General features: G+C 41.1%; 1 pseudogene; it reads right to left on the reverse strand.

The window, feature by feature from the left end:
- Positions 1 to 5,235: 5,235 nt before the first annotated feature.
- Positions 5,236 to 11,116, reverse strand: LOC116901056 (annotated as a pseudogene).
- Positions 11,117 to 11,496: the final 380 nt, after the last annotated feature.

Raw genomic sequence — 11,496 nt, forward strand, 5'->3', positions numbered from 1 at the left:
TTAGTAACAAGGCACCAATATGAGGTCACTGAGGCGACGCCATCCTTCGATAACCACATTTCCTTTCTCCGTGCCATTACCAGACTGGCAGACCAGGAAAATACCATAAACACAGAAGATTGGGGAATTCAGGACAATATTTTGTAAAATCCCTTATGAACATAGGATGGTATTTCATTTGGTTGAGCTCATGCTTAGAGGGTGCCAAAAAATACATGTATGTCTTGCTATAAGTGGGATCACCTCAAGTGGCATCAGGATACTTCCACAAAGTCCTACAGAAGACTGACTCTCAGGAAGAGAACATCAGAGAATGTTAGTCCCAAGGAATACAGCATTTCCAAGAAGTCTGGACCTTGACTATTGGAGTTACACACTGATGTTAAAACAAATCAGAAATAGATAAAAACGGTATATGGTCAGTGAGAGAGAAACATGAGAAGTGGAGAAAATAAAGGGAAAGGGGAAAGTTGTGTGATGGTCAAGTGGAATAATAGAACACTTCTCCCAGGGCCACAGCACCATGTCAATGATTACATTTGCAGTGAGCCTCCTGGAGTGGAAGAGAAAACTTTACCGACACTATAAAATAACATCCCTGCTTTTAGGCATAAAGTCTGCTTTATTACAAGAAATAAATTATGATGATTCTCAAGAATCTTTAAAGATCCAGACACTATTAGTTGTCTGGACTGCTATTAGTCCAGACAACTGTCCCCACAAATTCAGGGAAACTTTGTTACATCCCGGACACTTGACAATTTGCCTTTCTTTAAATGATGACTGGGTGAGAGACAGAATGACAGTGATGTTTATTTAATTTACTGTCAGCAATGTCTTATTTACCTTGGGTTCGGTCATGTGATATTACCTGGGACACATGACGTATAATAAGTACCACTTCCGGTCTTTAAGAACTCCACCGTGAAGACAATGTTTTCCAAGAGGCAGTGTACAGACTCTGATCAGAATCAATGATGCTTGTGAGAAAAATGCAGACTTTGGACATACACCTTTAATGCAATAACAGTTTAATGATTTCCCACAGTCATCGTTCCGAAGTGAAAATTAAACTTTGAGAGAGAAGTGTAAGAACCCTAACTCTAATTCTGAGGAAGAAAATACATGTATATTTGTTTGTAGTGCTGGGTGATGTCTAGCCTAGGTGCACATGGTGTGGTCCTACGTGAACACTTATGCTGGGAAAAAGAGCGCACACCAAGACACACAAGGCTCAATTACCCAATTAGCAGAATGAAAGATATAAAACCCAGTTTCTCTGAAACTAAATGTTTACAGCCCAACTACATAAAGCCAAAGGATCAGATAGAAGTAAGAAGCAACTGCCATGATTGCTTACTTTATGATCCAGAGGCTATAAAATAAATATCCATTTCTTCAGCATGTGTTAATTTTATAATGATAAGTTTTAATATGGCACTTTCAATTATATACATATATCATATTTTTCATATATATATCATATGATATAGCATATTTATCTCCTCTCCTTTCCTTCGCTGCTGACCCTCCTCTATCCTCACCTATTTATTTATTTATTTACTCTCTACTTATTTATTTTAATGATCCATTGAGTTTTATTGAAGTTGTTTACAGTCTTGGTTGATGAATTCTTTACAGGAGCATGTGCTCCCTGCTCATGGCTATGCCACTGGAGAACCTAACTCTTCTTTCCTAGTGGCCACTAATTGCCCACAGATCCTCAGGGAGGGATGGGACCTGCCAGCTCACTCCTACTATCTGCCTTTCTGTCCTCAAAGGAACCGAGTTCAAGATTCCTTCTCCCTCCATGTAAAGGAAGTAATGGTTTTGATACTCAGTGAGTTGGTCGGCAACAATACTATTTGGAGTCACACAGATCTGATTTGTACTTTTATTTGGACTGCAATTCTTGGTCAACAAGCTTGCTTACTGAGCTAAGGTGTTCATATCTTAAAAATAGAAGTGGCAATCGCTGTTGTTTGAGATACCGAAATGTTGCAATCATTACAATTGATGCATGGTTAGTGGTACAGAACACTTGAGAGACTTGCTGGTCCAGGAAAGTAAGAGTGAGATCCGGAAGGAGGAGGGTTGCCTTCTTTCTTAGTGGTGCTCCACAGTTTCAGGCGCACCCTCATGGATTCCCAGAAGTCAACTCATCTATGTCCCTTCCTGTAATGGCAGCTTTAGTTTGTTCCTTACAAGACTTGTTTCTCAACTCATGATTTACCATGAAGATGCCACCCTTTCGGTCAGGAGATGCGGTCAAGCAGAAGGCTGCCCATGGAGTTGAGTTGCAAGATCCAAGGGCTAAGAAGCCTTTGACTTTGAACAACCATCAGCTCTCAACACTGGTGTCTTTAGTTCTGAGGGCCGAATTTCTTGTCTCTGGTTTTTCAGTATTTTATCTATCACTGGAGTCGTGATGACAGGCCTAGCTTCCCCAGCGGGGTCTTATTCTCACTCACTTACATCACTAAGAGTAGCTCTTTGGAGTCAGTCATTCAGAGGTTGCCAGGAAAAGGTCAGCCACAAAAGAATGGGTTTTGCCCCAGTTCCTTTCTCCTGTGACTGTGCCACATCAGTTTGAAAAAGACATGGTCTCACCACAAGGCCTTCCCCAAACGCACCCTGGAACACAATGGGGGCGGCATTCAGCTCAACTTCACATGTTCCAATGGCTCCCGACCTACCAGGTTGCCATATGTTCAGAATACTTCTATTGCCAGATGTATGTCAAAGTTTTCCTTTTTAAAATGTAATTTTCCCCAGAATTTATTGGCACCCTACAATGCTGCTTCTTGGCTGCAGAAAAGGCTTTTCTGCCATTTGGGCCTAAAATAGAAACCACATACAACCTTGACAACAATCAAGACCAAGGAGAGAGAACACGTAGCTACTTATAAGGCCCGTCAAGGTGAGCTCTTCCTTTGTGCTCCTGCTTTGATAACTCCATCTAGAGTTGGTGAGAGGAGTGCTTCCCATGTGTAACTTCCATAAAGGTTGGCAAAAAATTGAAAATATGTGAAATTATGACCCTATAGATAAAGACTATCACATAGAGTATCAAAGTCCTTGAGATCATCACAAATTAGAGTTGTGTTTGAAAGACACATGGTGTGCTGGCTGTCATAGCTTTTATTTCTTGCTGCTAATGCAGGTGGACACAGCCTTTCCTGACTGGTTATATGCTACACAAGGGAGTCCGGAGTCTAAATTCTGTGTAGAATGGAGAATGCTCAAGAATTGTATTCAACGGAAGGGTAATGATTCCATAATGTGGCTTTGGCAACCTGAAAGCACTTTTGGGGATTGGAATTACATTCATTATTCTAAAATTATAAACACCTTCATTTGGTGAGTTGGGACACTCAATCAACATCTGTGTTTCCTTTAATATCCCAGAAGGTAGGATGGCAGCTTAGGTGAGCCTCACACATCAGTCAGCCCCACTCTGAGGAGAGTGTCCACAGACTCTAGACATCTGATGTCTGTTTCCACCTACTGCCTTTCAAGGCTGGTCTCTTTCTCCTTTTACTTCTGACACAAGACACATCTCCACTCCAAGGCTGTTTCTCTGTTATCTGCCACATTTGCTGTTTGATTCCGTGATGCTGGATAGAAAAACACTCTTGCCTGTTCAGATCTGCCAATGGAAAACTCAACGCTTTGAGACAATGGTTGGTGATGGTGAGTTGCCGAAGAAAATGCTCTCACACAGCCATGATTTGGTCTTAAGATAATGTCAGCTTGTGCGCACGCTGTCTCTCCTGAGAATTGCTCTGGAGATGAATTTAGGGGACTCTAGGGCAGATCTGGCTACCAGCTGGTGTTAGGATGGAGTTTTCCCTCCAGAGTAATCAATTATAGTTTCCCAAGACGAGCTCATGGAACGCTGCCAGCACAGTGGGTTGAAGAAGCTGGAAGTTGGAACTCTTCCCCAGATGCAGGGCTTATCCCTGTACGTAGGGAGATGGCAAGGCAGACATACAGAAGAAACACAGACTTCATGTTACAAAATCATGAAAAAGATAACAATGACATAGGCATAAAAGTTTGTTTGCTGGGTAATGTGGAAAGATTAGGAAACGATGGAGCATGTGATTCTCAGAGATAATCCATTGCAACTGGTAAAGAATAAGCAGCCGTTTTAATGGAAAAAGGTCTGGGAACCAGACATGATACCACTAAAGAAGTGTTCAGGGGTTGCCACCCAGACATTTGCTTCTGTACATCTAAAGCCATAGTCTTAAGAAATATAGAATATTAACTGTAATAGTAAATCTAGCAGTCAAGAGAATAATGATTCTTTTTTCTTTTTTATGTATTTCTTGAACACAAAACATGGGTCAGGTACATTGTTTCATATAATTTCTTTTAATTTTGTACATATAGTTTTCTTCGTTTTTTTAAAGAAACTGCAAAATGGATAATATGATCCCCCACTTATGAAGAAACAGCAGTCCTGGAACTGAGATAAGTCACAGACTTCATTTGGATGCAAATTATAGGTCATACCAACAATCTCTCAAATGAAGGTTAAAGCATAAAACATAATATGAGTATTCTGCACTGAAAAAAATTATGAAAATTTTCAATTAAGGCAGAATCACTATTACTGAGTTTTTTTTATTTCTCCTTGGGCTCCTGTCTGACTCAGTGTGCTCTAGTTCCAGTTGGTGAAAGGGCTTTCTGAAACTTGGACATCGGTGCATGATGTGCTTGACCTGAGAGATCTGATTTTTTGTGGTTAGGGTCAGAGATTGACCCTTGCTGATGTGGGTTGCAGGCAGGAGTCGTCAGGGGAAGCATCTCTTGCCCAGATATGTAAATGGGTTAAGGCAGAGCAGATGTGTGCAGCCCGGAGAACGGTGGCAGAGGGCCAAGTCTCGGATGCTGGACAGGAAAATCCAACTGGCCTCGGGGAGCCGGTTGCGAAACCCTGAGATTGGAAGGCCCCTGCGGAAAGAGAGAAGAGCAGCCGGGTAGTGAGGCTGGAGTGAGGATTGGCTGCCTCCCTGCCTTTCCTAAGGGTTCTGATGAGCTCCACACATAATGATGTTCAGATGAGCAAGCTGCTCCATGACAGGAACCAAGAGTGGAGAGAGAGGCATCCTGGACCGCAGACCTTTGGCTCCTGAGAACTCCAGATTGGCAACTAACATAACCAGGACTTGGAACTCGCGACCACACCACACTTTCCTAACCCCAGAGAAAGGATGGTTGCCTCGCTCACTTACATAATTCTGCCCACAGTCCCGTCCCCACAAGTATCTGGCAGGCTGCATTGATAACTCCATGAGGAAAGGATGGACCTTGGCTTTTCGACATAGAAAGATTTCCTTCTCTTGAATCCTCGATGGCCTGAAAAGAATAATTCACTAATTAAACCTTCTTATACCCCTTTGTCTTAAGTCTCAGTCATTGGATTTAGTGCTTGTCTGCAGGAAGGCAATGACAGAACACATAGAGAGCCTGTAGGGGGTGGGGGAATGACAGTAGGAGATAGGTTTTTTGATGGGGGAAATATGGAATTTCACTTACAACTTGAGGAAATTCAAAAGCTCTTGGAATGCCATACCGGAAAACATCCCAATGGGTCCATCCCAAATATCCCAACCTCACTGCCTGCCGCACTCACAGACAGACAATATAAGAGATGTTTCCCTAGATACCTAGATTATATAGAAAACACGGTTTCAGCATCTGAATCTGAGAGACAAGCTTGGAGATAGGAAGCTTGCATTGTCTGCTACTCTCTCTAGTCCACTCCCCTTTACGGAACAGAAGACCTCAGTGCGAAATATTCGGTTTTCCTTCGGTATCGGTCATAGCCCCCACCACCACACCAAGTGCTTGCTGGTGGCCTCTCTTGTACCAGCTCCACTTCCCACACAGAAAGGCTTAGGCACGGAGCCAGCTCACTTGCTTGACTATTGGCACCTTGAAATGGAAGTAAATCCCCTTCTTTCTGATTTATTATTTCCTGTTCTTCAAAGTAAAGGGGAGGCAGCAACGCTCAACATATTTAAGCAGTTAGTCACTCTACAAATCCATCTCTTGTCTCACCCCCAATTCAGGGGAATAATATTTTTTCCTTGAGTTACATGAGGTCTGATAGAAAGCTTTTCAGAACCTTGTCTACCTTAGAACCAATTTCTTGTGGTAAATTTCTCGAAAATCCTTCACAGCTTCTAAAGTAAGTGCCTGGGCTTTGGAAATAGGACTTTCAGTGTGAACGATGGCTCCTTCACTCCCTTGTGAGTCTTACCACTCCTGTCTCTCTGTCCATCATTCTTCCGTCTTCAGTTCCAATTCCATCCCATCCAAAGCACTGACACACACTGTGCTCTAGCAGACGCTGGGCTATGTTTCAAAGCTTGGAGGTTTTACTCTGAAATCTCAGCATTAAATTAAAAAAAAAGGAAAATGCCAGGAGAATTACATTGTATTTAATAGGAACTGTACAAATGCATGATTAGGCAAACTACTGTCATCTGGGATTTATGTGATGGACATTGCCCTAGCTAAATGAAGCAGCTGCTGCTGAGGTTATCATTGTAAAATTTGTTCATATTTCTGTTTGAGTGTGTTTGCTGTTACTAACAGCCCCAAATTTATACACTGAAACCAACACCCACTTGTCTATATGTAACTTTGTTCTCCTTACTTAAGGCTGAATGGGGATACTTCATAGGATCAAGGCAGTCTTTCTTCTGGGTATAAATGGTTAGAAGTTCTTGGCCTTCATCAGATATTCTGGGACATAGGAGTGTAGACTATTACCCTGAAACAAGATTGCTTACAGTAAGCTTATTCTCACGTCTGCCCTACATGCTTCTTTCATTTGTCCCTTAAACAATTTGCTACCCATGTCTGACTTTTCATTAATCTATTTCCTAGCAACTCACATTTCACTTAGGGTTAGTCCCTGATCTCAGACCCTAAATGCTAGCTCACAGCTGGGGACTCAAATGCTAACTCACAGCTAGGGACACAAGGCTCATTTTCTACCATCTAACCTCAACATGACTAACTGTCCCTTGCAATCTTAGTTAGCGGCATGCAGCTCCTCAGAGCTACACTGTGTGTCTGGGGATGTCAGTTTCAATCAGAGTTAGTCTCATTTTATTAGCTACTCCCTTTCCTCTCTCCTTTTCTTGATTACCTTCCTTTCCTTCCCTTTCCTTTCCCCCTTCTTTCCTTCACCCCTTCTCCCTTTCTTTTATTTAATAAAAACAATATATTAACCATGCACATTGTAGGAGTTTGTTACTGTGATCAGAAGGTACTCATCCACCTATTGTTTCCTATGCACAGACAATTAAATAAATTACATATAATGCATATAATATATATTACATTAAGCACCAAAATAAATAACGCAAATATCTTAAAATTGGTAGTCTCAATACAAGAAATGAACACTTTTAACTTGATCAATCTTAGAATAAAAATCAACAACAATAATATCTGCTAACTATCAGGTACTTTTACAACCCCATGATATCACAAAACAAAGCAAGGTTTTGCATCGCTGCTTGGGGAATGTCAATCAGTAATTCTGATTTCATCATGCTCCTTATGTGTCAGTGTTTATGTGCACCCACAAGTGCCCAGCAGGATAACTTTTAGGATGTTCTGTATCTTTGACATCACTGTATGCTACCATAGAGCCATTGTAAACTTAATAGTTTAAAGGTCTGGAAGCTGATGAAAGGCATAGTCAGAGGTAAAGTTAAGATGATTTTCCACAAGGCTAAAAGCTCTTGAAAAAATAAGATTTCTGGTCTTATATATGACCCACACAAGAGATCAAGAATTGAAGTTTGAGGTAGACTAGGAAAGCAGAATCCATGGATTGAGATGTGAGATTTATAAAAGCAAGAGAGTAAAAACAGACCAACAAGAAGCATTTAGAGGAGAAATCAAGTGGAAGGTCCCATGCATGGTGATGAAAGGTAAGTCAGGAACCACATATAGAAGATCATGAATGTTAAATGAAGACTCTGAGCTGAAATCAAAAGCAATAAGGACATATAAACAGTATTTGGTGTGCAATTAATTCTGTCACCTAGGGTTTGAAGATGAGACATTCACCTCATAGAGTAAGATGTGTCGAGGTAGAGAAATCATAAATAAATTTGGCAACTGAAAAACGGCATCCATTTTGCTATGATCCAATTGCTATTGTTTCCAAACTTTAGTCCTTCTGTACAAGCACATCTAAGAAAATCTATTTTCCATTAATATGCAATTAAGTCAAGGCTCTGTGGATGCCACAGACAATGGAGAAGGGAGGAGGGAGAGAAGGAGAGAAGGAGGGAAGGAGGAAGGTGAGTGTGTGTGTGTGTGAGAGAGAGAGAGAGAGAGAGAGAGAGAGAGAGAGAGAGAGAGAGAGAGATCTCAAAATAATATTGCTCTTATTCTCTTCTGTTCTCACACCATGCTGAGCAAGAAAAGCACTGTGTGGTACAACAGATTAAGTGATCAAACACTAATATATGAGAACATGATAGAAATGTTCACCATCTACCTCCAAAGATGGATCTGAACAGGGGAAGCTAAATCTTGGTCAGCATGCCTTAGCCCTTATATTTTATGGAAGAGTTCCAGAAAGATTTCAACTGAGCCTTCCAAAGTCCTTCATTCTGCCCAGACTTTGTATGAGGTCCCAGGACATTGTGTCCAACAACAAAGGATGAGCAGGCTTCAAGGAAAGACAGAGAGGGAGTCAGGGGTGGATGAGCTTGCTGATGAATCTATAGAATCAGTGCCCCGGAGGGGCGGAAGTTGAAATCATTTATTTATAATTAGAGATTCAATGGACTGTGTGACTTGGAAATTTCACGATTCAATGTTCTCAGTGAAAATGCTCAATAATAATTAAGAAAACAACCAAAAGCTTAGGAGAAAAATATTTGAATAAATGACAAATACCTTCTTCTTTTTCAGAAAGAGCAATGGTACTCTGTTCATAGACAAGCTTTCAGAACTGAAGCTACTTGTAGCTTTCCAAACATTCCTCCAGAGATTCCACCAACAGTAGAGTGAGGATCATGTAGCTCATGGGGCTTGTGAACTAAAAGCAGGGGATGGGAGGGAGGACCATGCTTCCAGGGACCTTCTCTAACATTGAGATTTATGGAATGTACACCTCATGGGAATTCTAGAGTTTGAAACTAAAGCCCCTTTCTCTACAAGAAGAATTAGAGACTCATGACGTGTTTGCCATGAGAAAACATTACTACTCTGAATGTTTTTGTTATAGGTGAGAAATTATGCTTTCTCTGTGAAATGAAGGGAAAATCAGGATGTAGATGTCAAAATTTTGAAAATAGATTCAATACGTACATAAGACCTGGATGGATTTCACCAAAATCAAAGCTACTTATTCAAGTCTTAGAAATTACTAAGAAAGAGTTTATTTTCCAATAAACTTTACTATTGTCATTTCATTGGTTTTATACATTTATGTGAATCTAAATAATCACCATTTTTCCAGAATTGATTTGTCATCAGCAGATTTGGTTAAACAGACCTGGATTTGATCTGTCTGACCATTTCTCAAAGCATAAGTAAAATACTGTGTAAAGACAGCAGATGTACAGCAATTACCATGGTGCTGAACATTAGCGGACCATCTTGTTTCCTTCCCATTGTGAGTACCAAATGTTCTTATCCTGTAGAGCTCAGCTCCATCAATTGCCTCTCTATTATCTCAGACAAATATGACTTAAGGAATGGAGAGTTTATTGTGCCTCACAGTTTTAGGACACAGACCACCCTAGCTGGAAGGCATGGCGTCAGCTGCATGAGGGAGTTTCCGGGAACATTGCATCTGAGATTAGGAAGCGGAGGTTGTCAAATGCCACTGCTCAGTGAGATTCCTCTTTTCTACATGTTTTTCTGATAGATTAAAAGATGGAATCATGCTTGCTTGTGGTGGTGATTATTCCCTTGAGAGTTACTCACAGAGTTCTTATCGGATCATTTGCCAGTGCAAAAAAAAAACAGCCATGTGTCAAAGGTGTTTGCTCTCCTACCTGTGGGTCAGAGCTCGTGTGCTGCCTTGGAGAATAGTTGACAAAAACAGTTCTTCATAGACCTACTTGAAAGAGTCTGATTAACACAAGTAAGTCACTTTCCAGGCTTCAAAATGAGGCTCCATTTTTACCTTTGTCTCCGTATTTCCCTTTTTCTTTTCCTGTTTTGCATATTTTATATTTCTGGTTTTGCTATTGTATGAAGGTGGAGAGATGGAAGAAGTTGCATCTGTTTTTTGTTTGTTTGTTTGTTTGTTTGTTTGTTTGTTTGTTTTCAGGACAAGTTCTCATTAACGTTATTGGAAGTTAGAATCTCTTTATTGGGAAAATCATCTCATCTCCCTCCTTTATGTATATACTGGATGATTTTTGAGCTTTTTTCCCATAAGTGGCATCTGTAACCATGTTGAATGACTGGCAGATCCATCGTCTTTGTGTAGTTTTCATTTAGTGTACTTACAATGGCTTCAGAGGACACTTCAGAGGGATTTGCAGACATAAACCTCTCATCCATTTGTGACCGAAGGGAATTTATTCATCTGTTCTCACCCAAAGCCCTCTTTGTGAAAGCAAATAAAATGTCTAGGCCACACACCTAGTCTCCACTCACTGTGGGTAGACCATGTCCCTTTGTTTGGCTCTAGGATAAGAAGCAGAGGATCCAAGGGCAGCTGCAAGATTACAGAGCTTGCAGAACTCTATGAACCATGGGACATCAGGGTCGAACTTTCTCCAGACCTCATAGAATATCTCAAAGTTGTCCTCACTCTTGGGGGCAGGGTCTCTGCTGTTTCTTTATTGGCAACACACAGGTTCTCCAGAATGACTGCAATGTACAGTTCACCAGAACCAGAAAGCATATGATGGTGTAGATGACAAAATAGAATATCCCCATGGACAGGATTCCACAGTTCCTTTTCACTGAACATTCTAGATGATTTGGGAGGAGGAGCTCATATTCGAAGGAGCACTGTTGAGAATAGGTGAGAGCATTCCATTCCAACCCACAGAGGTGGTGGTTTGGAGCAGACATATCGTGTATTTCCAATGATGTCCAAGTTAAACATCATTAATTCCAGCTTCCTTTGTACTGTAGGCAAATTTTGATGTCCCAAAGATGTGTAGATGAATATGACTAGGAAAAGGGAGAGGTCATCAAGGGACAATGCACGAAGAGACATTACCAGAGCAAATCAACGTCTCTTCCTTTTCATAGAGTGAGATCCCCAGCCCATAGATTGGTGTTCCCCATCCTTAGGTTGGGGATTTTCTATCTCATCACCTAATCTAGATAACCCATCGTGACTCTAAATCCTGTCAAGTTGACAGTATTAACCCTTCCATCTCCACCTCATTAGGTTTCCTCAGCAGAAGTCCGCTTCAATCATGGTGCCCACTCATACTGTCTTACCTAAGTCTATCTGAGTGAATTTCCCTGGTCCTAATC

Source organism: Rattus rattus, chromosome 5 (genome assembly GCF_011064425.1).
Source record: "Rattus rattus isolate New Zealand chromosome 5, Rrattus_CSIRO_v1, whole genome shotgun sequence".
Taxonomy (NCBI): domain Eukaryota; kingdom Metazoa; phylum Chordata; class Mammalia; order Rodentia; family Muridae; genus Rattus; species Rattus rattus.